This window comes from Oncorhynchus tshawytscha, linkage group LG06 (genome assembly GCF_018296145.1).
Source record: "Oncorhynchus tshawytscha isolate Ot180627B linkage group LG06, Otsh_v2.0, whole genome shotgun sequence".
NCBI classification, from domain to species: Eukaryota; Metazoa; Chordata; class Actinopteri; order Salmoniformes; family Salmonidae; genus Oncorhynchus; species Oncorhynchus tshawytscha.
The window spans coordinates 54,409,689-54,436,742 of NC_056434.1; the positions used below are offsets into that span (position 1 = coordinate 54,409,689).

General features: G+C 42.1%; 1 protein-coding gene across 11 annotated transcripts in view; it reads left to right on the forward strand.

The window, feature by feature from the left end:
* The first annotated feature begins 6,359 nt into the window (after positions 1–6,359).
* LOC112232337 (pleckstrin homology domain-containing family A member 5) overlaps positions 6,360–27,054 on the forward strand; it is a 111,791-nt gene continuing 91,096 nt past the window's right edge. For 6 of the 11 annotated variants that reach the window (XM_042323408.1, XM_042323413.1, XM_042323412.1 and 3 more), the window contains exons 1-2: positions 6,360–6,701; positions 24,676–24,913. The gene's annotated coding sequence lies outside the window, so the exon portion shown is untranslated. The remainder of the gene's footprint in view (positions 6,702–24,675; positions 24,914–27,054) is intronic. The other 5 variants (XM_042323411.1, XM_042323406.1, XM_042323414.1 and 2 more) reach the window with 2 other exon arrangements.

The following is a 27,054-nucleotide window of genomic DNA, read 5'->3' on the forward strand; positions in this document are numbered from 1 at the left end:
GTAGTAGGACAGTTATTTACTACATGAACATGTCTGGGAACTTGCAGGTACCTTGGTGGAAAGTGGAGTAACATCTCACAGCAAGAACTGGCAAATCTGGTGCAGTCCATGAGGAGGAGATGCACTGCAATACTTAATGCAGCTGGTGGCCACACCAGATACTGACTGTTACTTTTGATTTTGTTCAGGGACACATTATTCCATTTCTGTTAGTCACATGTCTGCGGAACTTGTTCACTTTCTGTTTATTTTATTTTATTTTTATTTCACCTTTATTTAACCAGGTAGGCTAGTTGAGAACAAGTTCTCATTTGCAACTGCGATCTGGCCAAGATAAAGCATAGCAGTGAGTGTGAACAGACAACAGAGTTACACATGGAGTAAACAATTAACAAGTCAATAACACAGTAGAAAAAAAAGAGTGTATATACATTGTGTGCAAAAGGCATGAGGAGGTAGGCGAATAATTACAATTTTGCAGATTAACACTGGAGTGATAAATGATCAGATGGTCATGTACAGGTAGAGATATTGGTGTGCAAAAGAGCAGAAAAGTAAATAAATATAAACAGTATGGGGATGAGGTAGGTAAAATTGGGTGGGCTATTTACCGATAGACTATGTACAGCTGCAGCGATCGGGTAGCTGCTCAGATAGCAGATGTTTGAAGTTGGTGAGGGAGATAAAAGTCTCCAACTTCAGCGATTTTTGCAATTCGTTCCAGTCACAGGCAGCAGAGTACTGGAACGAAAGGCAGCCAAATGATGTGTTGGCTTTAGGGATGATCAGTAAGATACACCTGCTGGAGTGCGTGCTACGGGTGGGTGTTGCCATCGTGACCAGTGAACTGAGATAATGCGGAGCTTTACCTAGCATGGACTTGTAGATGACCTGGAGCCAGTGGGTCTGGCGACGAATATGTAGCGAGGGCCAGCCGACTAGAGCATACAGGTGCTGTGGGTGGTATACGGTGCTTTAGTAACAAAACGGATGGCACTGTGATAAACTGCATCCAGTTTGCTGAGTAAGAGTATTGGAAGCAATTTTGTAGATGACATCGCCGAAGTCGAGGATCGGTAGGAGAGTCAGTTTTACTAGGGTAAGTTTGGCGGCATGAGTGAAGGAAGCTTTGTTGCAGAATAGAAAGCCGACTCTAGATTTGATTTTAGATTGGAGATGTTTGAGTCTGGAAGGAGAGTTTACAGACTAGCCAGACACCTAGGTACTTATAGATGTCCACATATTCTAGGTCGGAACCATCGAGGGTGGTGATGCTAGTCGGGCGTGCGGGTACAGGCAGCGAACGGTTGAAAAGCATGCATTTGGTTTTACAAGCGTTTAAGAGCAGTTGGAGGCCACGGAAGGAGTGTTGTATGGCATTGAAGCTCGTTTGAAGGTTAGATAGCATAGTGTCCAAGGACGGGCCGTAAGTATACAGAATGGTGTCGTCTGCGTAGAGGTGGATCAGGGAATCGCCCGCAGCAAGAGGAACATCATTGATATATACAGAGAAAAGAGTCGGACCGAGAATTGAACCCTGTGGCACCCCCATAGAGACTGCCAGAGGACCGGACAGCATGCCCTCCGATTTGACACACTGAACTCGAGATGGTCAGTGACCTGTTTGTTGACTTGGCTTTCGAAGATCTTAGATAGGCAGGGCAGGATGGATATACAGTGCCTTGCGAAAGTATTCGGCCCCCTTGAACTTTGTGACCTTTTGCCACATTTCAGGCTTCAAACATAAAGATATAAAACTGTATTTTTTTGTGAAGAATCAACAACAAGTGGGACACAATCATGAAGTGGAACGACATTTATTGGATATTTCAAACTTTTTTAACAAATCAAAAACTGAAACATTGGGCGTGCAAAATTATTCAGCCCCCTTAAGTTAATACTTTGTAGCGCCACCTTTTGGTGCGATTACAGCTGTAAGTCGCTTGGGGTATGTCTCTATCAGCACATCGAGAGACTGACATTTTTTCCCATTCCTCCTTGCAAAACAGCTCTAGCTCAGTGAGGTTGGATGGAGAGCATTTGTGAACAGCAGTTTTCAGTTCTTTCCACAGATTCTCGATTGGATTCAGGTCTGGACTTTGACTTGGCCATTCTAACACCTGGATATGTTTATTTTTGAACCATTCCATTGTAGATTTTGCTTTATGTTTTGGATCATTGTCTTGTTGGAAGACAAATCTCATCCCAGTCTCAGGTCTTTTGCAGACTCCATCAGGTTTTCTTCCAGAATGGTCCTGTATTTGGCTCCATCCATCTTCCCATCAATTTTAACCATCTTCCCTGTCCCTGCTGAAGAAAAGCAGGCCCAAACCATGATGCTGCCACCACCATGTTTGACAGTGGGGATGGTGTTTAGGGTGATGAGCTGTGTTGCTTTTATGCCAAACATAACGTTTTGCATTGTTGCCAAAAAGTTCAGTTTTGGTTTCATCTGACCAGAGCACCTTCTTCCACATGTTTGGTGTGTCTCCCAGGTGGCTTGTGGCAAACTTTAAACAACACTTTTTATGGATATCTTTAAGAAATGGCTTCCTTCTTGCCACATTTCCATAAAGGCCAGATTTGTGCAATATACGACTGATTGTTGTCCTATGGACAGAGACTCCCACCTCAGCTGTAGATCTCTGCAGTTCATCCAGAGTGATCATGGGCCTCTTGGCTGCATCTCTGATCAGTCTTCTCCTTGTATGAGCTGAAAGTTTAAAGGGACGGCCAGGTCTTGGTAGATTTGCAGTGGTCTGATACTCCTTCCATTTCAATATTATCGCTTGCACAGTGCTCCTTGGGATGTTTAAAGCTTGGGAAATCTTTTTGTATCCAAATCCGGCTTTAAACTTCTTCACAACAGTATCTCGGACCTGCCTGGTGTGTTCCTTGTTCTTCATGATGCTCTCTGCGCTTTTAACGGACCTCTGAGACTATCACAGTGCAGGTGCATTTATACTTGATTACACACAGGTGGATTGTATTTATCATCATTAGTCATTTAGGTCAACATTGGATCATTCAGAGATCCTCACTGAACTTCTGGAGAGAGTTTGCTGCACTGAAAGTAAAGGGGCTGAATAATTTTGCACGCCCAATTCTTCAGTTTTTGATTTGTTAAAAAAGTTTGAAATATCCAATAAATGTCGTTCCACTTCATGATTGTGTCCCACTTGTTGTTGATTCTTCACAAAAAAATACAGTTTTATATCTTTATGTTTGAAGCCTGAAATGTGGCAAAAGGTCGCAAAGTTCAAGGGGGCCGAATACTTTCGCAAGGCACTGTAGGTCTGTAACAGTTTGGGTCCAGGGTGTCTCCCCCTTTGAAGACGGGGATGACTGCGGCAGCTTTCCAATCCTTGGGGATCTCAGACGATATGAAAGAGAGGTTGAACAGGCTGGAAATAGGGGTCTCAGTTGTTGAATCTTGTTATGTTCATACAAATATTTATGTTAAGTTTGCTGAAAATAAACGCAGTTGACAGTGAGAGGACGTTTCTTTTTTTGCTGAGTTTATATAAATACTTCATTTGTATAATTTTATCCCAAGTCCGTCAACTACACCTACCATAAATGTCGTTCTTGATAGAACTTCAACCTCTATTTTTAAAACGCTCCATGTTGAATCATATATCATTCTTGTTTTCCGCAGCATATTGATAGTTAGTCCATAAATGGCTATATCCTTTGTAGACAGTACTTCATGCTGAAATATGAGTAATTTTCTGACATCCGATTGGTTACTGGCATTTAAAGGCCCTTCCGGCAACCTGATTGGTTAAAATGCCTCACGTGCTGCACAGCACTTTCTGTTTTGAAAATATCTCCCGTGAAGAATCCACATAAAGAGAGAAAAAATTAGACAATTTCTAAAAATATAACTACAGTATGTGAATAAAAATAGGCGATCTCAGTTAGCCAATGCGAGTAAAGCAGTGAATTAAATAAAACATTTGCCTGATCAGCCGATCGAGGCAGTGGCAGCACGTTGAGGAGCAAATTAGTTAAGATGAAGATGACAACCAGCAGAGATCAACCAGACAGCAGACAGCCAACAGTGGCTTTTATTCCGCGTCACAAATAAACCAACTTGTACATGATTTGATTTGCCCTAAATGTCTAAACACTGGACTGAAAATCACTGTACACCCCACCAACCAGTGATTCTGTAATTCTGTCGTGATAGAATATGTGCAGACTGAAGGTGACCGTGATGAATTTAGGAGGAGTGTTTACACTTTCTCCAGGAGATGTGCATTTGATATAAATGTTTGGATGGTTCCTCCAGCCCATGGACTTGGACTTGGTTATGCAGCTCTAAAGAATATAAGCAAAGGGATTTGCGTTTCAGCTCACATCAGAGACATGGCAGGAGAGTGACAGGTAAATAAAAGGAGAGAGTGGCCCATTATTGTCAGGTGACTTGATGTGTATAAAAAAAAGATGTATTTCCTTGCTCCAGCAAAAGTATTCAAAGTTAATTAAACAGAGTGATAGGAAAACATAACTATACAATGAGACTGTCACATAGGCCTACAGTGTCATAGCTACATGTCTAAACAAAAGACTCTGCTATGCAAGTAACTACGTATTTCAATAGAACGTTTTGATGTCACTGCGACAGCTGTTGATAGACGTAGCTGGTAAATTCGCTCTGGCTATCTACTCCAATATCTGAGCACTCTCGTCTGAGTGTGCCAGAACGCAGAATAACTGACAAATTTACGAACGCTCAACACCCGTTAAAAATGGTCGGTATCGGTAAATGCTGGTAAAAAAAAAAGTTATTAAATTGTTGCCAGCTGCACAGTTACAGTCACCAATGCTCTGGATAACATAAAAACAGCCGAAACAGCTCTGCTAGGGTGAGTAAAATGGTCAGAGTGAGCTGTTCTCTCATTTGTTGATGTTGTTAGGTCAGACGGCTTCCGTCTGGTCACTCTACCATAAAGGCCTGATTGGTGGAGTACTGTAGAGATGGTTGTCCTTCTGGAAGGTTCCCCCATCTTCACAGAGGAACTCTAGAGCTATGTCCGAGTGACCATCAGGTTCTTGGTCACCTCCCTGACCAAGACCCTTCTCCCCCGATTGCTCAGTTTGGCTGGTCGGCCAGCTCTAGGAAAAGTCTTGGTAGTTCCAAACTTCCAAACTTCTTCTGTGTTCTTGGGGAGCTTCAATGTTACAGAAATTCTGTTGCCCTTCCCCAGATCTGTGCCTCAACACAATCCTGTCTCGGAGCTATACTGACAATTCCTTTGACCTCATACCTTGGTTTTTGCTCTGACATGCACTGTCAACAGTGTGCAGCTTTCCAAATCATGTCCAATCATGAATTTACCACAGTTATAGAAACATCTCAAGGATGATCATTGGAAACAGGATGCACCTGAGCTCAATTTTGAGTCTCATAGCAAAGGTTCTGAAAACGTATGTAAATAAGGTATTTCTGTTTTTTAATACATTTGCAAAATGTATTTTTGTGCATATGGAACATTTCTGGGATCTTTTATTTAAGCCCATGAAACATGGGACCAACACTTTACATGTTACGTTTATATTTTTTTCAGTATAGTTTATACCTATTTCATGTCAATGCAAAAAGAGTCACACTATTATGTTAGATAGTTGAACCTCTATACTCACTTGTTGGGGTGATAGCACAGCTATGGAGTTTCATTATTGAGGCTCCTTCCTGCTAATATTGCTGTGAGCAGATTTTTTCATCAGAACTCCCTTTTCCTGATTTAAATTCTAGTTCTTTTAACACCTCTATCTTTCTGTTCTATTAACATTCTAGTAACACCTTCCTCTCATCGTTCCAGTAACACCTTCCTCTCAATCAGGGCGCTAGGTAGCCTAGTGGTTAGAGTGTTGGGTCAGTAACCAAAAGGTTGCTAGATTAAATCCCTGAGTTGACAAGGTAAAAATCTGTCGTTCTGCCCCTGAAGAAGGCAGTTCCTAGGCACTATTCCTAGGCTTTCATTGTAATAAGAACGTGCTCTTAACTGACTTGCCTAGTTAAATAAAGTTAACAAATGTTTTATCTCACCCTGGTTTGACCACGAGCCACTGGGAGCAACTGACATACAGAGGAGTGCGCTTTAATTCTAAAGGGAATAGGAGGGTGATTATCTCAATGCAGGTTGTGCATCCCCTCACTGGCTCCTGCACACACAGAGACAGTAAATGCTGTTGTAACTGTTTTCTTTGACTCCTCTCTCTTTTCCCTTTGTTTGGATTTGTGCTGAGAGAGAGAACAGAGAGAGAGCGCTGGCCACTTTGGTTTGAATAGAGCTCAGACTGGAGCTGGAGCTTGACGTCACACACCCTGCCTCTCAGGTTTCAGCAGCATTTTTACTCCAGGCTGCAACCACACCACATGGTACGTGGGCAGGGAGCAAGGCTCCAGGCATCTTGACAGCTGTGTCGCTTTACTTCCTCGCGAGCTCTGTGCCATCGTAGTGCTCTTCACAGGAGACGCTTCATAGCAACGAACTATCTTTCCACTTGTTATATTTTTTTCCTTGAACTCTTCTACACTGCTGTTTCTCTCCTGCCGACCAACAACTGATGTTCTGTTGTTCTGCTCCGCATCTGGATAAGGGTTTAGAAGATTCCTTTTCGCTAATAGATTACCCACTGACCGAAGATATTATTGCACCACCTGTCTGGATTTTTTGTGGAAGCTTTTCATTGTAAGTAGATGTGTAATTTTGCAATGCTGGTTTGGCTATTTATGGCGCTGTTTGTGTTTGCATTCGATAGGAATAGCACATTAGCGTAATTGTGTGTGTGATAGACGTAAGATGCTAGTTCATTATGTAATAGCGATTTTGATGTTGTCATTTTCACGCATTGGCAGTGGTGGAAAAGGAATCAAATTGTCATACTTGATGAAAGTAAAGATACCTTAATAGAAAATGGCTCAAGTAAAAGTGAAGGTCACCCAGTAAAATACTATTTGAGTGAAAGTTTAAACGTATTTGGTTATAGATAAACGTAAGTATCGAACGTAAAAGTTAAAGTATTAGTAATTTCAAATGCCTTATATTAAGCAATATAAGGCATTTATATTATTATTTTTTTTATTTACGGATCGCCAGGGGCACACTCCAACACAGACCTCATTTACAAATTAAGCATTTGTGTTTAGTTAGTCCGCCGGATCAGAGGGGGAAGGGATGACCAGGGATGTTCTCTTTATAAGTGTGTGAATTGGACCATTTTCTGTCCTGTATTCAAACTGTAACGATTACTTTTGGGTGTCAGGGAAAATGGAGTAAAACGTACATTATTTTATCTAGGAATGTGGTGAAGTCGAAGTTGTTAAAATATACATAGTAAAGTAAAGTACAGATCCCCCCCAAAAAAAAACAACAACTATAAGAAAACACTCCAGACCTCTGCAGGTTTGAAAACATGTTATCTTTGTTTGCGTAGAGTATGCATTATGTTTTGTCGATGTGTTGAATGTTGTTCAACTCTTGATGTGAGTTGCAAAATGTGTTTAGTTCATTGGTGAATGGCTGTGACTGTTGCTTCTACATTTTGTTTGTATTTTATTACATAGGGATGTCATTATTGTGTCTCAAATGCAAATTAGCAAAGCTGTTATTGCTGTGCCATTTTCAAAATGTTCGACCTACAGTGTATTGATGGATAGAGCATATGTTTTCAAGAGCTCTTGGAATACAGGGAAAAGTGAGTTTTTCCAGACTGCATTCCAAAGCTTTATGACCTAATCATGATTTCTTTTGTTTTTCTCTGTGAAAAGCAGGAAGTTGTCTGTTATTTACTGTCAATTTGGCCATAATTGCAGCATTAGTTTCCCACCCACTCTCTCTATCTATGCCTCAGATCAATGACCTGAAAAGGACTTCTCTAATAGTATGGCTGCACCCTCTGTCAATTCAATTCAAGGGGCTTTATTGGCATGGGAAACCTATGTTACCATTGCCAAAGCAAGTGAAATAGATATTAAACAAAAGTGAAATAAACAATAAAAATCAACAGTAAACATGACACTCACAGAAGTTCCAAAATAATAAAGACATTTCAAATGTCAGTTGTGGCCAAAAGTTTTGAGAATGATACAAATATACATTTTCACAAAGTTTGCTGCTTCAGTGTCTTTAGATAATTTTGTCAGATACTGAAGTATAATTACAAGCGTTTCATAAGTGTCAAAGGCTTTTATTGACAATTACATGAAGATGATGCAAAGAGTCATATTTGCAGTGTTGACCCTTCTTTTTCAAGACCTCTGCAATCCGCCCTGGCATGCTGTCAATTAACTACTGGGCCACATCCTGACTGATGGCAGCCTATTCTTGCATAATCAATGCTTGGAGTTTGTCAGAATTTGTGGGATTTTGTTTGTCCTCTTTAAGGATTGACCACATTGTTCTCAATGCGATTAAGATCTGGGGAGTTTTCTGGCCATGTTTTGTTCCCCGAGCAACTTAGTTATCACTTTTGCCTTATGTCAAGGTTCTCCATCGTGCTGGAAAATGCATTGTTTGTCACCAAACTGTTCCTGGATGGTTGGGAGAAGTTGCTCTCGGAGGATGTGTTGGTATCATTCTTTATTCATGGCTGTATTCTTAGGCAAAATTGTGAGTGAGCCAACTCCCTTGGCTGAGAAGCAACCCCACACATGAATAGTCTCAGGATGCTTTACTGTTGGCACGACACAGGACTGATGGTAGCGCTCACCTTGTCTTCTCCGGACAAGCCTTTATACGGATGCCCCGAACAATCGGAAAGGGGATTCATCAGAGAAAATACCCCAGTCCTCAGCAGTCCAATCCCTGTACCTTTTGCAGAAATCAGTCTGTTCCTGAAGTTTTCCCTGGAGAGAAGTGTATTCTTTGGTGCCCTTCTTAACACCAGGCCATCCTCCAAAAGTCTTCGCCTCTCTGTGCGTGAAGATGCACTCACACCTGCCTGCTGCCATTCCTGAGGAAGCTCTGTACTGGTGGTGCCCCGATCCCACAGCTGAATCAACTTTAGGTGACGGTCCTGGCGCTTGCTGGACTTTCTTGGGCGCCCTGAAGCCTTCTTCACAACAATTGAACCACTCTCCTTGAAGTTCTTGATGATCTGATAAATGGTTGATTTAGGTGCAATCTTACTGGCAGCAATATGTGAAGCCCTTTTTGTGCAAAGCAATGATGAAGGCATGTGTTTCTTGTAAGTTAACCATGATTGACAGAGGAAGAACAATGATTCCAAGGACTTTGCAATTAATTGCAATTCATCTGATCACTCTTCATAACATTCTGGAGTATATGCAAATTGCCATCATACAAATTGAGGCAGCAGATTTTGTGAAAATTAATATTTGTGTTATTCTCAAAACTTTTGGCCACGACTGTACAGTGTTGTGAAAATGGTTAAAGTACAAAATAGAACATAAATAAACATAAATATGGGTTGTATTTACAATGGTGTTTGTTCATCACTGGTTGTCCTTTTCTTGTGGCAGCACGTCACAAATCTTGCTTCTGTGATGGCACACTGTGGTATTTCCCCCAGTAGATATGGGAGTTTATCAAACTTAAAAAAATAAAACTCATTGTGGATCTGTGTAATCTGAGGGAAATATGTGTCTCTAATATGATCATACATTTGGCAGGAGATTCAGAAGTGCAGCTCAATTTTCACCTCATTTTGTGGGCAGTGTGCACATACGGCAGCCTTTCTCAATAACAAGGCTATGCTCACTGAATCTGTACATAGTCAAAGATTTCCTTACGTTTGGGTCAGTCACAGTGGTCAGGTATTCTGCCACTGAGTACTCTCTGTTTAGGGCCAAATAGCATTATTTGCTCTGTTTTTTTGTGAATTCTTTCCAATCTTTTTGTTTTCTCATGATTTGGTTGGGTCTAATTTTGTTGCTGTCCTGGGGCTCTGTGTGGTCTGTTTGTGAACAGAGCACCAGGACCAGCTTGCTTCGGGGACTCTTCTCCAGGTTCATCTCTCTTAAGATCTTTATTATGGAAGGTTTGGGAGTCGCTTCCTTTTCGGTGGTTGTAGAATTTAACAGCTCTTTTCTGAATTTGGATAATTAGCGGGTATCGGCCTAATTCTGCTCTGCATGCATTATTTGGTGTTTTACATTGTAAACAGAGGATATTTTTTCTGGATTCTGCATGCAGTCTCAATTTGGTGTTTGTCCCATTTTGTGAATTCTTGGTTGGTGAACGGACCCCAGACCTCACAACTATAAAGGGTTATATAACTGATTCAAGTATTTTTTTGCCAGATCCTAATTGGTATGTCAAATTTTGTGTTCCTTTTGATGGCATAGAAGGCTCTTCTTGCCTTGTCTCTCAGATAGTTCACAGCTTTGTGGAAGTTACCTGTGGCGCTGATGTTTAGGCCAACATATGTATAGTGTTTTGTGTGAGCCATGGCAATGGTTTCTAGATGGAATTTGTATTTGTGGTCCTGGCGACTGGACCTTTTTTGGAACACCATTATTTCGGTCTTACTGAGATGTAGTGTTGGGGCCCAGGTCTGGCAGAATCTGTGCAGAAGATCTAGGTGCTGCTGTAGACCCTCCTTGGTTGGTGACAGAAGCACCAGATCATCAGCAAACAGTAGACATTTGACTTCAGATTCTAGTAGAGTGAGGCCGACTGCCACAGACTGTTCTAGTGCTGTCTCTCTCTCTCTCTCTCTCTCTCTCTCCCCCCATCTCCCTGCCCAGCCAGTCAGCAACATGTTATTGGTTGATCATCAAATCTCTGTTTTCATTTGAGGCAATAGTCGCGAAACTAGTTCCTCATGGTCGTGTGTGTGTGTGTGTGTGTGTGTGTGTGTGTGTGTGTGTGTGTGTGTGTGTGTGTGTGTGTGTGTGTGTGTGTGTGTGTGTGTGTGTGTGTGTGTGTGTGTGTGTGTGTGTGTGTGTGTGTGTGTGTGTGTGTGTGTGTTGTATTTAGCCAGATGTGTCATCATAAGTTTTCCTTAAAATAGTTTAAAAAGCTTTAATATGAAGGAGTGTACTACATGACCTTGTCCTTCTTTTTGGCCATGACTTGTTTTTGTAAATATAGAGTTGGAAACCCAATGACTATTTGAATCATAAATTGCTATTAGAGCCCAACTGATTTATTGTTTTAATTTAACTGTATTTAACTAGCCAAGTCAGTTAAGAACAAATTCTTATTTTCAATGACAGCCTAGGAACAGTGGGTTAACTGCCTGTTCAGGGGCAGAATGACAGATTTGTACCTTGTCAGCTCAGGGGTTTGAACTTGCAACCTCCACAGTTACTAGTCCAACGCTCTAACCACCAGGCTACCCTGCCGCCCCAGAGTCTGACTGATTTAGCGGTTGACGGATATTATTGGCTGTTATTAGCCTTTTACTGATGTAGGCTATTTATATCGCATTTAATCCACCAAAAAGGAGTGATATAAGATGCAGAGAAAACGCTCTGAAAAGAATATGTTCTTCATAGAATATTACGTTTTTTCTATATTTAATTATTTATCTTGAATAAGGCTCACTTTACATGGCTATAATCTACATTGCCTTGGCACGCTACAGCAAGACTAAACACTATCACCCAACAGAACTACACCAGTCGGAGAGGAGAGTGAACCACTGTGAACTAACTGAGTGTTTTTTTATGTTATCCAGAGCATTGGTGACTGCAACTGTGCTGCTGGCAACGATTTAATTACATTTTTTTTTGCCACGTTTACTGACACTGGCCATATTCAAAGGGTGTTGAGCGTTCATAAATGTGTCAATTATTCTGCACTCTGGCACACTCAGACGAGAGTGCTCTGAAATCGGAGTAGATAGCCAGAGAGAATTTACCAGCTATGTCTATTGACAGTTGTTGCAGTGACATCATGAACATTTTATTAAAATGGTTACTTGCATAGCAGAGTCTTTTGTTTCGACATGTAGTTAGCTAGCTAAACAATTAACCATAATCCCAACTAATAACGTTACTACCCTGCATGAATCTGCAGGTAGCTACCCAACCAGGTTCAATGGTAGCTAGCTAACATTAGGCTATAACTAGCAATGCAAATGGCTCTGAGATACAAATAATATAACTTTACAGATCATACACATAACATTAGGTAGCGAGCCAGCCAGCTAATGTTAGCTTGCTAGCTAGCAGTACATTTTAATTTGAAATGAAAATACTTTCTGACTAAATGAGAAATGTGTAATATCTGAAAATGTATCTAGCTAGACTATCTTACCCATACACATGGATGGACGCTTCTCTCTCTGTCACGGATGCCATGTTTGCCCTTAATTTGAAGATGTAATCCGGAGACAGGTTTTTTATATCTGTGTGTTTTCTTTTCGACTCCATCTGCATATTTGCAATCAAACGGCAGATTTTTTTCCATCTCCTTAGCTTTCACACTCTAATTCCACTGATTTCTGCCAAGGTTTCTGCCAAGGTTTATGTTCAAATGGCTCTCCTGTGAAGTAGTGATGCGCAACATATGCATAGTTTCCTGAAACGAGTCACATATATGTTTACATGAATATTCATGGTTGGGTGTCATGACACAGTGGATGCTATGCCCAAATGTAAAGCAAGTCCTGTGCTAAGAATGTTAAACTCTGTGGTAACGTTACAGCCATTAACCTCTCTAGGGTATGTGGGACGCTAGTGTCCCATCTGGCCAACATCCAGTGAGGTTGCAGAGCGCCAAATTTAATTACAGAAATGCTCATTATAAAAATTCAGAAAACAAAACATATTTTACATAGGTTAAAGATTAACTTCTTGTTAAACCAACCACAGTGTCATATTTATAAAATGCTTTTTGGCGAAAGCATACCTAGCCCAGAACATACCTAGCCCAGAACATAGTCCAGTTGACAAATTATTACAAACAGTAACCAGCCAAGCAGAAGCTTTAAAAAACTCAGAAATAGAGATCAATTTAATCCCTTACCTTTGATCTTCATATGGTGGCAATCAGAAGACATTCATTTACTCAATAAATGTTCCTTTTGTTCGATGAAGTCTCTTTGTATCCAAAAACCTCTGTTTTGTTAGCGCATTTTCTTCAGTAATCCACAGGCTCAAACTCAGTCAAAACAATCAGACAAAAAAATCCAAATTGTATCCGTGAAGTTCATAGAAACATGTCAAACAATGTTTATATTCAATCCTCAGGTTGTTTTTTAGCCTAAATGATCTATAATATTTCAACAGGACAATAACGTCGTCAATATAAAAGGTAAACAAGAAATGCACATGCGCCTGAAAAAACTCACGTCACGTTAGGGTCCACTCGTTCAGACTGGTCTTACTCCCTCATATATAAGAATTACAAGCCTGAAACAATTTCTAAAGACTGTTGACATCTAGTGGAAGGCATAGGAACTGCAAATGGAGTCCTAAGTCAATGGCTACTGTAATGGCATTGAATAGAAAACTACAAAACCAACCAACTAGCTCTGTCAATCCTTGGGATGTCCCTACTCTAAAGCCTAAGCTTAACACTTACCTTAACCATTTTAAATGTCAATGGTGTAGGGATGTCCCAAGGATCCCAAATAGCAAGGACCGTTCACTGAGGAAGTGCTTGGGGCGAGAGGCAGCGCTGTGGCAAGGGTGAATTTGTGATGGATGTTTTTCCTTTCAAGTGACAACTACCAGAAATTCACTAGCTACAGCCCTGGAATCGATAAAACATGGCTAAATACCAAAACATTAAGAACATGTCCTATGTTGTTGTTTTTCACATGGCTAGCATGAGGCAGCTCAGTCTTCAGAGCTTAAGCCCAGGCATCACAGGAACATTTTTAGATATTGCATGCATCTGTCAATATTCATATATTGGGATATTTTGCATACAACTTCCATACTTTCATAAAATGTACAATTATATTGGCAATAATGTAAACTCTTTTTCAGGACCCTGTCTTTCAAAGATACTTCGTAAAAATGCAAATAACTTCACAGATCCTCATTGTAAAAGGTTTCAACACTGTTTCCCATGCTTGTTCAATGAACCATAAACAATTAATGAACATGCACCTGTGGAATGGCTGTTAAGACATTAAGGCAATTAAGGTCACAGTTTTGAAAATTTAGGACACTGGAGAGGCCTTTCTACTGACTCTGAAAAACACCAAAAGAAAGATGCCCAGGGTCACTGCTCATCTGCGTGAACGTGCCTTAGGCATGCTGCAAGGAGGCATGAGGAGTGCAGATGTGACCAATAAATTGCAATGTGAGACGCCTAAGACAGCGCTACAGGGAGGCAGGATGGACAGCTGATCGTCCTCGCAGTGGCAGCCACATGTAACAGCACCTGCACAGGATTGGTACATACGAACATCACACCTGCAGGACAGGTACAGGATGGCAACAACAACTGCCCGAGTTACACCAGGAACGCACAATCCCTCCATCAGTGCTCAGACTGTCTGCAATAAGCTGAGAGAGGCTGGACTGAGGGCTTGTAGGTCTGTTGTAAGGCAGGGCCTCACCAGACATCACCGCAACAACGTCACCTATGGACACAAACCCACCGTTGCTGGACCAGACAGGACTGGCAAAAAAGTGATCTTCACTTGTCTCACCAGGGGTGATGGTCGGATTCGTGTTTATCATCAACAGAATGAGCGTTACACCGAGGCCTGTACTCTGGAGCGGGAGGTGGAGGATCAAACATGGTCTGGGGCGGTGTGTCACAGTATCATTGGACTGAGCTTGTTGTCATTGCAGGTAATCTCAATGCTGTGCGTTACAGGGAAGACATCCTCCTCCCTCATGTGGTACCCTTCCTGTAGGCTCATCCTGACCTGACACTCCAGCATGGCAATTAGAAGTCGACCAATTAATCGGAATGGCCTATTAATTAGGGCCGATTTCAAGTTTTCATAACAATCGGAAATCTGTGTTTTTGGACGCCGATTTTGCCGATTTTTAAAACAAATCTTTTTTTTTAATACATTATTTTTTTACAACTTTATTTAAGTAGGCAAGTCAGTAAATAACACCATTCTTATGTTCAACGACGGCCTAGGAACGGTGGGTTAACTGCCTTGTTCAGGGGCAGAACGACAGATTTTTACCTTGTCAGCTCAGGGATTCAATCTTACAACCTTACGGTTAATTTCCAACGCTCTAACCACCTGCCTCACAAGGAGCCAGCCTGTTACACGAATGCAGTAAGAAGCCAAGGTAAGTTGCTAGCTAGCATTAAACTTATCTTATAAAAAAACGATCAATCAATCAATCATAATCACTAGTTATAACTACACATGGTTGATGATCTTACTAGTTTATCTAGTATGTCCTGCGTTGCATATAATCTGTGCGGTGCGCGTTCGCGAAAAAAGACTGTCGTTGCTCCAACGTGTACCTAACCCTAACATCAATGCCTTTCTTAAAATCAATACACAGAAGTATATATTTTTAAACCTGCATATTTAGCTAAAATAAATCCAGGTTAGCAGGCAATATTAACCAGGTGAAATTGTGTCACTTCTCTTTCTCATTGCACGCAGAGTCAGGGTATATGCAACAGTTTGGGCCACCTGGCTCATTGCAAACTAATTTGCCAGAATTTTACGTAATTATGACATAACATTGAAGGTTGTGCAATGTAACAGCAATATTTAGACTTAGGGATGCCATCCATTAGATAAAATACGGAACGGTTCCGTATTTCACTGAAAGAATAAACGTTTTGTTTTCGAAATGATAGTTTCCGGATTCGACCATATTAATGACCTAAGTCTCGTATTTCTGTGTGTTATTATGTTATAATTAATTCTATGATTTGATAGAGCAGTCTGACTGAGCGATGGTAGGCACCAGCAGGCTCATAAGCATTCATTCAAACAGCAAGATGACAACTAGCAGAGATCAACTAGACAGCAGACAGCCAACAAGTGGCTTTTATTCCGCGTCACAAATAAACCAACTTGTACATGATTTGATTTGCCAGTGTCTAAACACTGGACTGAAAATCACCGTACACCCCACCAACCAGTGATTCTGTAGTTCTGTCGTGATAGAATGTGCAGACTGAAGGTGATCGTGATGAATTTAGGAGGAGTGTTTACACTTTCTCCAGGAGTGCTCCAGGGGAGATGTGGCATTTGATATAAATGTTTGGATGGTTCCTCCAGCCCATGAACTTGGACTTGGTTATGCAGCTCTAAAGAATATAAGCAAAGGGATTTGCGTCTCAGCTCACATCAGAGACATGGCAGGAGAGTGACAGGCAAATAAAAGGAGAGAGTGGCCCATTATTGTCAGGTGACTTGATGTGTATAAAAAAAAGATGTATTTCCTTGCTCCAGCAAAAGTATTCAAAGTTAATTAAACAGAGTGATAGGAAAACATACATACATACAATGAGACTGTCACATAGGCCTACAGGGCTGTAGACTACTGTGATTACTGAGAAATTATCTTTACATAAAGTAAATACATGCTGATATGCTAATATTTACATAGGGTAACATGCTGATATTTAGTCCTGCAGTTATGACTAATGTCGACAGACATAATAAGTACTTTTCCCCCACACTTTAGTTGCAGAGATTCAGAGAGGGCTACAGCCTGGGGAGTGCTACAAAGATAATTAGGAGAGCATACGCAGATATAGAACCAGACATAGCAGTGTTGCTGAAGGAGGATGAGGAATGCATCATAGACATTAATGTATCCTTCGATGGCACTTGGCCTAAGAGAGGATTCACTTCCAACTACAGGATAGATGTGTGCATTGGTGCTGGTTCAAGCGAGCCATAGAAAATGGTGAAGATCCACCCTGTCAATAAAAACTTGGAGGCCATACATTTTTTAATAGAGGGGTTGCACAGAAAATGGTACATGTATATTATAGGATATCAAATGATAACCTCCTCAAAATAATGTAGCACGGAGGAACCCAGAATTCATATGAATGTCTGAACTCTGTAATATGTTCGCGATGCCTCAAAACTGTCTTGGTGGGCAAAAGCCTCATTGACGGAGCAGCCTGTATGGCAGACGCCACGTTTAATGGAGCTGCTATATCAAATGCGATGAACAAATTGTGGCTTGACAGCACTTTGGTGACACTGGAAGCAATCAGAGAGGAGTTGTGAGAACTGATGCTGCTTCAATAGAGTGTGCCAAGTGTAAGCGCAGGTCCCATGACACAGTCAAGAAAGTCAAAGAGGGCCTTACATATGGGGCAGGCATAGCTGATTAATGTTCTGCACATTTCAACAGCCATACAAAATCATTGTATGTGACAAATTGAGAAAAGTGATATGAGAATTTTCCCAAAACTGCATATTTGCCCAACAGACCAGTTTTCAAAGCATATGCTCTATTAATTGAAACAAATGTATTAAACATGCTAATGTATTTGAGTGTGGCTGAGGTGCACCCATGACCAGCTCGGAAACCAGATTGCATAGCGGAGAAGGTACGATGGGATACGAAATGGTCGGTGATCTGTTTGTTAACTTGGCTTTTGAAAAGCTTAGAAAGGCAGGGTAGAATAGATATAGGTCTGTAACAGTTTGGGTCTAGAGTGTCTCCCCCTTTGAAGAGGGGGATGACCATGGCAGCTTTCCAATCTTTGGCGATCTCAGACGATACTAAAGAGAGGTTGAACAGGCTAGTAATAGGGGTTGCAACAATTGCGGCGGATCATTTTAGAAAGAGAGGGTCCAGATTGTCTAGCCCAGCTGATTTGTAGGGGTCCAGATTTTGCAACTCTTTCAGAACATCTGCTATCTGGATTTGGGTGAAGGAGAAATGGGGGAGTTTTGGGCAAATTGCTGTGGGGGGTGCAGGGCTGTTGCCCGGGGTAGGGGTAGCCAGGTGGAAAGCAAGCCCAGCAGTAGAAAAATGCTTATTGAAATTCTCAATTATTGTGGATTTATTGGTGGTGACAGTGTTTCCTAGCCTCAGTACAGTGGGCAGCTGGGAGGAGGTGCTCTTACTCTCCATGGACTACAGTGTCCCAGGATTTTGGGGAGTTTGTGCTACAGGATACAAATTTCTGTTTGAAAAAGCTAGCCTTTGCTTTCCTAACTGCCTGTGTATATTGGTTCCTAAAAAGTTTCATATCGTGGGGGCTATTCGATGCTAATGCAGTACGCCACAGGATGCTTTTGTGCTGGCAGTCAGGTCTGGAGTGAACCAATGGCTATATCTATTCCTGGTTCTACATTTTTTGAATGGGGCATGCTTATTTAAGATGGTGAGGAAATTAATTTTAAAGAATAACCAAGCATCCTCTACTGAAGGAATGAGGTCAATATCCTTTAGGATTCCTGTGCCAGGTCTATTAGAAAGGCCTGCTCGCTGAAGTGTTTTAGGAAGCGTTTGACAGTGATGAGGAGTGATTGTTTGACCGCAGACCCATTACGGATGCAGGCAATGAGGCAGTGATCGCTGAGATCCTGGTTGAAGACAGCAGAGGTGTATTAGAGGGCAGGTTGGTCAGGATGATATCTATGAGGGTGCCTGACTAGTCTCCCAGTACCTGCCGCTGAAAACATCCCCACAGCATGATGCTGCCACCACCATGCTTCACCGTAGGGATGGTGCCAGATTTCCTCCAAACATGACACTTGGCATTCAGGCCAAAGAGTTCAATCTTGGTTTCATCAGACCAGATCATCTTTTTTCTCATGGTCTGAAAGTCCTTTCAGTGCCTTTGGCAAACTCCAAGCGGGCTGTCATGTTTCTTTTACTGAGTATAGGCTTTCGTCTATCCACACTACTATAAAGGCCTGATTGGTGGAGTGCTGCAGAGATGGTTGTCCTTCTGGAAGTTACTCCCATCTCCACAGAGGATCTTTATTTGATCTCCAGTATTTTTCACATCTTGGCAAATTTATTCCACACATCTGACTTCCCCTTTCCCTCCTGGGCAACCACTAAACATTCCCCCATTTCAAGTTTATTTGTCCTTGCTGTCATGTGTTAGTGTTCAGAGTTTGTTATATCCAATTTAATGATGTGATTATGATATATTATACTGTAGGTCATTCTCTATCGGTCACGTACATGTGATGCATACATGTGTCATGTAAAAAGAGCAAGGGTTGAGGAAATAAGGAATGTTTTTCCTAAACAGACTACGTAAGACTACTTTTGAACTGGGCCCATTTGGGACAGAGGCAAATGGTACCGTTAATCTGTCCTGAGGCCTCACACAACGCTCCTCCTGCCAACAATGCTTGCAATAATTACAGACTAGCAGCTAGGGCAAAGGCTTCACTCCAGGCTAAACTGAAAATGAAACCCCCTATTTCACGATTTACCATTGTCTCTACTTCAGAACATGTAGTTTAAAGTCAGCCTATGTTTAAAGCCAGTATTATTTTTGGGCTGCATGCATCACTGTGGACTGGAGCTAGCCTGTTTTCTGTTTTTGTCTGACTACTAGGCCTGTATTTAAAAGCAGCTCAAGTGGTTTTGCAGATTTTGACCCGTCTTCTGACCCTTCAGACAGACAGTTCAGAGTATGTTCTGTCTCCATCTTCTGTGATCGTCCCACAGATGGTGGAGAATGCAGGCACTCCCTGGTCACACCACACAGGGTGCCACACTTGGACAATAAAGTTATATTTAATTTTATTCTCAGTAGCATGTACTTGGGTTCCTAAACACATTGCCACTAGAATGTCAGGCCTATGGCCTCAAAGCCATCCCCCTAGAGAGTTAGGTACTGATGGAACCTGTCTCTGATGATGTAACTCAGATCAAATGAGCGTGGGTTAGCCTAGCCCTAATGTATTTATTTAATCTAATGTCTTAATAATGCCATTATCAGATAGGGTGTTACTTAGCAGGTTCTTAGCAGGTTCTCAACCAGGAGCTAACTCACTGTACTCACTTTCACAGGCTGCTATCAATACAAATTACGGTCATTTAAATTAAGTCTGGATTTATGACAGGCAGCAGCTGACAATGAAGAGCATCTGAACTAGTAATACTGAGTGATTCCCTTGGACAACAACCCAGCCCGCAGGCCCTCTGAATCAGACTGGACTGTCTCTCTGTAATTGCTGATAATTGAAGATGACTCTTGTCTCTGCTCTCCTCTGCCTGCACTGTGTGGTGCTCTCTCCCTACAATGTACCGGTGGTGCGCCAATCATGTTTGTGTGGAAGGAAAGGAAGAGACAGGAAGGACTTCCATAGAAATATAATTACAGGACATCCCCATTCAAGTCAATGGAATTAAGTAGCCTAATTATATTTCTATGGGGACTACTCTGTGTAGTGGAGAGGACTCTAATTGGTCCATCAGCAGCAGCAGGGTGGGTGGGTGGTTGGGAGCCGGCATGTCCATGGGATCAGGCCATGACTGGATGACCGGAGCTGGCAGGGTATGCAGGGCAGGAGAGAGGGAAAGTCTGCTGGAGACTGGGGTCAGAGGGAGTTCCTCTCACAGGTTCACACTCAGAAGTTTGAGCCCGAGAGAGTAGCCTAGGCTATAGGCTCCACAGATACATTGGAGTGCGAGGCAGAAGCTTACGGATAGATAGAGGATACTTACTGCAAGATAGCTGGAAAGGATAGTCACTAGTGTCCGTATACTTACTGCATGTGAACTGGTGTGTTTTCATGCATGGCCCGGTGAAGAAGGAAGAGGATCAGGATGTTGAAGTTCACTACAACACACTGCTCCAGGTGTGTAATGCACTTTACTGCATACATGTGTCCTCTGCACTGCTTTGGGCTAAAAGGGAATCTTCCAGAGGGTCTAGTGGTGCTAGAATTTCTCCTGCAGTGATTCATTGCAGCCTCTTGTATTTATGCACTGCATCTGTAGGCTAGGCTACTTCTTACTGCCTTCATTGTCCTCGATTTCTTAGTTTTTTTGAGAGGCAAATGGTACTCTGAAGAGAATGGATTAACCTGCTAAAGAAAGGAATGCTATTCTGTATTTGAGCGTGTGGTTTGCTCCTGTTCACCCCTCTGGATGTTTCTATTGTGTTCAACTTTACAAATAATAAATCTACAAATCTATGTTTACAAGAGCTTTTCTCTTGTCTGTTTTCTGTTCATTTTAGTTTTCTGTTTTATAAGTCCAGACAGGTCAGGGTTTAATAACAAAGGCTTTACTGTTATGTTATATTCCCCAACTCCCCTGGTGTGTGTGCTTCTGTGCGTGTGCGTCTGGTGCATGTGTGTGCTGGTGTTTGTGGGCGACTGAGTGACCCAGGGTAATGTGGATGTGGAGCTTTCACCTCACTGATACATTCCCTGACTAGCACAGTACAGTGTGATCTGATCACCCCATAAAGGCTGTCTGCAGCATCCTAAATCACAAACTCTCCCATTTTAAATCCTGACCTCAAGGATGGGTACAGTAAAATGGCAAAAGCGGATGCCAAGAGGGCATGTTTTATAGTGGGGCAGCTTAGCAAAACAATCATTCATTCTGTGATAAAAGCACCAAATTTGGTTGATTTATGTACCCTGAAAATATGTTGATTTGGAGCCACTCCAGACTTGGCCCCTGGTGGTGTGGCAGCATTTTTTTGTCAATTCAGAAGGACTGTTTTTAAGATTAAGGCTCCAAATTTGGCACAGAGAGAATGTTGGACCCTGAAAAGACTTAAATTAGGAGCCACCACAGATATAGCACCTTGGGGCCATAGCATCTTACACAATGGCCACTGTTGGTAATACAATGTTAAAGTTCTGAAGGCCTTTTTAGAGAAAAACACACCAAATTTGGCACAGAGGTAGATTTATCTACCCTGAAATGATTTAGATATCGAGCCACCACAGATTTGGCGCTGTGGCAAACATCTTTGAAAATAGCCACCAGCAGTACCATTGTTTTACAATTCAGAAATAATATTTTAAGATAAAGGCTCTACAAACAAGTTTGTTTGCTATATTTCGAATGAGAGTTAGATTATTTGTGACATAGATTTAAAATGATTTTGGTCCGGCTGGTTTCACATTGCCAAATGCCAAACAAACTAAAATGCATATACAAAACCACATGTTAATGCAAGTCATTCATTTTTTTGGACAATACTGCCCTAAAAAGGCAAAGTACAGTAACTATGTAAAAACAAATCCTGCAATATCTGACTTTTTCTGTCTAGACAAAAAGCAATTTCTGGTACTTCTTGATATATTCTGATAGATTGGCTTGTTCCTGTGTCGGGAAACTAAATATCACTTTAAACAGATATACAGTGCATTCGTAAAGTATTCAGACCCCTTTACTTTTTACACATTTTGTTAAGTTATTCTAAAATGGATGAAATATAAAGATCCTCATCAATCTACACACAATACCCCATAATGACAAAGTAAAATCAGGTTTTTAGAAATGTTTTCAAATGTATTACAAATAAAAAACAGATACCTTATTTACATAACTATTCAGCCCCTTTGCTATGGGACTCGAAATTGAGCTCAGGTGCATCCTGTTTCCATTGATCATCCTTGATTGGAGTCCACTACACTTTTAAACTTGATGGTTGTAAAGCAGTGCCCTATTAACATCGTCCTGGCATTTCTAGACTTTGCAGGGCATGTCACTTCACCAATCTCTTCACTTAACCCACCACTAAGCATGCACTGTTTTCTTTCTTACTAACCTCAACTGGATGGATCCATAAATAATTACTATGGGAATAAATCTCACTGAATGACAAAAATATTGGAATAAAGCAGACTAATGCAATTGAAGGCATGTATGAAATGGTTGCTTCCTGAAACTCCCAAAGTCATCCAATCCTTGTAATACATTTGAAGCAATAGCCTACCCGCATGTGGTCAATTAGATTATAATTTCAGCACCATTTTGATTGGGACAGCGCCATCGCACTGATTTGAGACAAGTGTGGGGACTCGTCTAGATAAATCAATCAATGTTATATTTTCTTTTTCACTGTATCTCCGTTTGGATAATCTCCATTTGGATATTGGTTAGGCTGCAAATAGGCAGGGGAAATGTTAGCTAAGTTGAGGTGAGTGCTACTCATGATCATCTTCTCTAGTTGGCTCGTTGATTAGAACACTTGGCCATGTTATGTAGTTCAACAAGTGGATTATTTTGCTCTTCTGAATCTCCATCCTTATAGGCTATTTGGTTAATCTGTTTCTGGCTGGGCAAATAAGTGGAGGTGGTATAGCTTATATATTATATATTGTGGGGCGGCAAGTAGCTAGTGGTTAGAGTGTTGGGCCGGTAACCAAAAGGTTGCTGGATTGAATCCCTGAGCTGACAAGGTAAAAATCAGTCTTTTTGCCCCTGAACAAGGCATTTAACCCACTTTTCCCCAGTAGGCCGTCATTGTTAAATAAGAATTTGTTCTTAACTGACCTGCCTAGTTAAATAAAGGTTAAATAAAAAAATGTAATAAATATTTGTTTGCTCATCTATCACTGATCTGAAACATTTAGCATGCAATAATGTATCTTAAATCAAGATTATTTTGCACGATCACGTATAGGCAACTCCAAAAGCACATGCTTTTGAAAATATAGATTTTTGGTGAAGATAAGACCCTACAACTGCTCCCTAAGAAAGTAGAGTGGGGCAGGGAAGAGATTAAACGTGGATCAAAAAAGCATGGGCTTGGGCTCTGTTTCAAAATATCACTTTTTTTGTCGGTTCCTGTGTGGTTCCCGTTTCTGTGTGGGAAAAATATTATTTGTATTTTATTCTGTTATATTCTTACTATAATATACAAAACATTATATAGCTAGAGGACTCCTGATATCTCCAGGAGTAATAAGTATCATTTTTCTTTATCTGTTGTGGTCTAGTACTGTCCTTTTGCCTGTCTTCCCAGTGGCCTACTTGTTGTGTGAACTGCTGACTGCTCATAATTATGTAGATAGTTGTTGACACATCAACCAGGATCAAGGGGCAGGCCAATTTATGACATGTTTTGATAATCAGTGGCTGTATTGGAGGGGGAGTGGTTTCTCTTTTCTGAGTGTATATAACCAGTCCACTGGTCTCATTCACACAGAACTACCCTACGCCTTGACCTTTTTCTCCCCTCTCTCTCCAGATGACATCCTGCGACTAATGAGGTCTGGCCGCCTAAAAACCTGCCTGCTCAACCCCACCCCCCCATCCCTTCTCCAGACCATCTCTGGAGACCTTCTCACTTCCCTCACCAACTCATCCCTGACCACTGGCTGCGTCCCCTCTGACTTCAAAATGTCCCGAACTGCTCCCCTCCTCGACTCATCTGACGTCAAAACACTTGAGTGTGGTGTCTCTTTCAACTTTCTCATTATCTATCTCAGAACGATCGTAACCAGTCAGGCTTCAAGACGGGTCACTCAACCGAGACTGCTCTTCTTTGTGTCATGGAGGCTCTCCGCACTATCAAACCTGACTTTCCTCCTAGATCTATCCGCTACCTTCGACACCGTGAACCATCAGATCCTCCTCTCCACCCTCTCAGGGCTGGGTGTCTCAGGCTATGAACACTCTTGGATTGCATCCTACCTGGCAGGCCAATCCTATCCGGTGACGTGGAGAGGGTCTGTGTCTGAACCACGTATTCTTACTAGTACTGGTGTCCCCCAGGGCTCGGTTCTAGGCCCTCTCATCTTCTCTATACACCAAATCACTCAGCTCCGTCATATGGTCTCTCCTATCATTGCTATGCGGATAACACTCAAGTACTATTCTCTTTCCCCCCTTCTGACACACAGGTGGTGACACTCATCTCTTCGTGCCTGGCAGATATCTCAACTTGGATGTCGGCCCACCACCTCAAGCTCAATCTTGACAAGACGAAACAGCTCCTCCTCACTGGAAAAGCCTGCCCTCTCAAAGACCTCTCCATCACGGTTGAGAACTCTACAGTGTTGCCCTCCCAGAGTGCTGCGTGACCCTGGACAACACCCTGTTGTTCTCTTCAAACACCAAAGATGTGACCCGCTCTTGCAGGTACGCAGCACCCCGCCTGGTTTTCAACCTTCCCAATATCTCTCATGTTACCTTGCTCCTCTGCACATTCCAATGGCTTCCAGTGGAAGCTCGCATCCACTACAATACCATGGGGCTTACCTAAGGGACATTAATAGGAACTGCCTCTCCCTACCTTCAGGCTATGCTCAAACCCTACACCCCAACCCGAGCACTCCGTTCTACCACCTCAGGTCTTGGCCCTTCCACCCATAGAGTAGGGCAGCTCTCTTTCAGCCCAGTTCAAGCTCTTCTCTGTCCTGGCACCCCAATGGTTGAACCAGTTTCCCCCCGAAACTAAGACAGCAAAGTCCCTGCCCATTTTTTGAAAACATCTGAAACCCTACCTCTTTAAACAGTATCTTAAATAATCTTCCTCCTCATTTCTACCCCACCCCCAAAATGTAATAGAATAAAAAATAAAAAAAATAGAACACTTGCACTTGACCCACCCCACCCACCCTTCTAGCTCTGACTCTACTAATAGCTACTTTATTGAGGATAAAAACAAATGATATGCCTATGATATGAGGCTGTCCCACCTAGCTATCTTAAGATGTGTTAGGTTCTAAATGAACCTATTGACGATTAGTAAAGCTTAAACCAAGTTAATTCACCCATTGGGTCATACAGCTGCATAAGACAAATACATATTTCCACCAGTGGTAGTATATATACCTCAATTTGGGTGGTCTCCTCCTTCTCTCTAAACATTACATCTTTATTACTAGGGAGGAATTTAAGTAATGCGGGAAACAAACTGTTCCTTCTTCCTTAATGTGACCTGACCAGCTCTCCACCATAATCAGTGACTGCAATCATGTGATTGCCTCTCCTCTAATCAGCACCTCCCAAAGACTCCTGGCTCCTATTCAACCTTCATTGACCCACCATATAAACTCAGCAAAAAAAGAAACGTCCCTTTTTCAGGACCCTGACTTTCAAAGATAATTCGTAAAAATCCAAATAACATCACAGATCTTCATTGTAAAAGGTTTAAACACTGTTTCCCATGTTTGTTCAATGAACCATAAACAATTAATGAACATGCACCTGTGGAATGGTCGTTAAGACACTAACAGCTTTAAGGCAATTATGGTCACAGTAATGAAAATTTAGGACACTAAAGGGGCCTTTCTACTGACTCTGAAAGCACCAAAAGAAAGATGCCTCATCTGCGTGAACGTGCCTTAGGCATGCTGCAAGTAGGCATGAGGACTGCAGATGTGGCCAGGGCAATAAATTGCGATGTCCATACTGTGAGACGCCGAAGACAGCGCTACAGGGAGACAGGACCGACAGCTGATCATCCTCACACAGTGGCACACCACATGTAACAACACCTGAGGATATTGATGAAATATTCTCTTACTTTTTGACATCACCGGCAACAACGTCGCCTATGGGCACAAACCCTCCGTCGCTGGACCAGACAGGACTGGCAAAAAGTGCTCTTCACTGACCAGTTGCGTTTTTGTCTCACCAGGGGTGATGGTCGGATGAGAGTTTATCGTCGAAGGAATGAGTGTTACACCAAGGCCTGTACTCTGGAGCGGGATCGATTTGGAGGTGGAGGGTCCGTCATGGTTTGGGGCAGTGTGTCACAGCATCGTCGGACTAAGCTTGTTGTCATTGCAGGCAATCTCAATGCTGTGCGTTACAGGGAAGGCAACTTCCTCCCTCGTGTGGTACCCTTCCTGCAGGCTCATCCTGACATGACCCTCCAGCATGACAATGCCAACAGCCATACTGCTCATTTGTGCATGATTTCCTGCAAGACAGGAATGTCAGTGTTCTGCCATGGCCAGCGAAGAGCCCAGATCTCAATCCCATTGAGCACGTCTGGGACCTGTTGGATCGGAGGGTGAGGGCTAGGGCCTTTCCCCCCATAATTGTCCGGGAACTTGCAGGTGCCTTGGTGGAAGAGTGGGGTAACATCTCACAGCAAGAACTGGTGCAGTCCATGAGGAGGAGATGCACTGCAGTACTTAATGCAGCTGGTGGCCATACCAGATACTGTATGTTACTTTTGATTTTGATCCCCCCCTTTGTTCAGGGACACATTATTCAATTTATGTTAGTCACATGTCTGTTGAACTTGTTCAGTTTATGTCTCAGTTGTT